Source organism: Mus caroli, chromosome 4, assembly GCF_900094665.2.
Source record: "Mus caroli chromosome 4, CAROLI_EIJ_v1.1, whole genome shotgun sequence".
NCBI classification, from domain to species: Eukaryota; Metazoa; Chordata; class Mammalia; order Rodentia; family Muridae; genus Mus; species Mus caroli.
This window is the reverse complement of record NC_034573.1, coordinates 125,538,317-125,540,743: the sequence shown is the minus strand read 5'-3', so window position 1 is coordinate 125,540,743 and position 2,427 is coordinate 125,538,317.

Sequence of the window (2,427 nt, the reverse complement as noted above, 5' to 3'; positions counted from 1 at the left end):
TTTTTTTTTTTTAAGAGATATAAAGATGTAGTACAAAACTTCCTCCCCAACCATTTTAAACCCAAAGACTCATTTTGGCTTTATCAATCCTAAGCAACCCTGGTTATGTGCAACCCCCCTCATTTATGGCAAAGGAAAAAAAAAGTCTCTTGTGTGATTAAACCAAATTAACAACTTCTCAATCTTTATAAGCAGAAGACCTAAATTGTGTTTTCTCAATTGAGTTCAGAGCAAGAGTCCAATTCAAACATTGAGTATCCTAAAGGACAAGTTCATAAAACTATGATCTGACTGAAAAATAAAATTCATAAATAAACCCTTTCTCCCTAGTACATTCTTTTTATGTAAGTGATTTATGATTGTCTACTTGGGACTACTGTGTGAGAGACAGGTCTCTCTAGCCTGAACACTGAGATTGACAGTGTGCACAGCCCTGCCCAGCTAAACTATGCTTCCTTTGTGCTAATGGGGGAATTTAAACATTTTATTTATGTCTATTAACTCAAACTACTGAAAATCCTTGTATGTAGGCAGATATGAGTTACAGAACAGCAAGTGCTTTATCTGGTCTCAAAACCAAAAGTGTAATTAGCTTTTGCTTATTTGCTTAAACAATCCCACCTGCAGAGGATGGATTATCCCTAGAGTGATTCGGTGAAGGAAAAGTCCCTTTTGTTCCTCTGCCTATACTTTTATTTTTTTATGTATGCATTAGAATGCAGCAATATGTCCAGATCTCGAATTTTGGACTAAGATGTCTGCTGATTGCATAAACACTTCAATAGACACTAATAAAACATAGCTGTAAGCCCACTGTTCATTCAGGAGGCACAAATAACAAACAAACAAAAGCAGCCAGGACTGGCAGGGTGGCTTTGAAGCCAGCCTGGTCTAGAAAGCAAGTTCCAGGATAGCCAGGGCTATTTACAGAGAAAGCCTGCCTGTGAGGGGGGCGGGTGTGTGTGTGTGTGGGGGGGGTGGGTGGTGCACTCCTACAGCTTCAGTTTAATATAGTTACATGACCTTCTAGACAACGAGTATTCCTACCAGGGCCATAAAGGATGGCAGAACCCACCAGAGTTTGTTGCTGAAGGCGGCGGCCATACAGTGTTCGCTTCCTATGTATTTTGGTGGCAGTGTGTAGTACGATAGACTGACTTTACCTTAAATCTATTAATCCATTTTCAAATGGTTCTAAATTATGCAGCTTCCCATGCCCTCCCCCCACATTTTCATAGGCAATGTTCTAAATCAAGTAATACATCTCTAAAACCTTAGAAACAAGTATCTACTTGGGTAGTTATACCTGTAAGGTACAACAAAGTCTACAGAAAAACCAAGATTTTTTTTTTTTTAAAGCTCCTAGACCAGTTTATTTTACTCTCCAACAAAGAAATGTGATCTGCAAAAACAAAACCTGGATTACAAAAGCCTTTTACGTCTTTACAAACTANTGTTACTAATAAAAATTTACATGCCTCNAGTTTTTATCCCCCCCACCCACTGCACACAAAAACTCCCAACAACAAAAAACCAAGAACTACAGTTTTAACACAGGGCGAATGGTGAACCAGTTTTACAAATCCACAAACATTAATAACTAACAGGATTGGAGGGACAGGAAAAGAGAAGAGTCTTCTGCAACAATGACTCGAGTATCTTAATCTTGATGCCGCTAACAGTCGAAGACAGTAAGTTGTTTAACCTCTCTGATTCCTGGCTATTGTTGAAGTTAAGTCTAATCTCAGTATTTGTAAAAAAGTACAGTGAAGGAAGCCAGCTCAAGAGTGCTGGAGCTCCAACAGCCTACAATCCTGGAATACACTTAAAATCTACTTTTAGTAAAGTTAGAAGGTCTGTATGTAAAACTTCCTGTCCACATGGTGGGTATTCCACAGAAGACAGCTTTCTTATTTGAAAACCAGGATAAGTATTCATTTCCTGGGAGTGATTTTACGGTTAGGTAGGAATAACTGGAAAACACGCAACTTGGCACAGCAAATGCTGAGTAATATTGACAGCCTTTCATATACATGGAAACCACAATAGACAAGACTAAAAACAATTTATCCTAACTCAACAGCTACCCCAAACCACAGGGCCCCCTCAAACTTACTACACTTAAAAACTCAAGAGCTGCCAATTACTGTTACTGAATTTATAAAGGAACAGGGATATTTTCCAGCATATGAAACCACTCCCCCAAAGAAAAGAAATCTAAAAAGTAAGTAGAAACAATGTATTGAATTTTTAAAATGGAACAAAAACCTCATCTGAACTCACAACTTCATTTTCTCCTCTGAAAGGCCTTAAGCTCAATTGGAAAGGAAATGGAGGCCAAGTAAAGGACAGAACACCGCAGACTGCACAGATACTGTTAAATACACAGAACCTCTACCTTTAAGACCAATCCAATGCTAATGATTA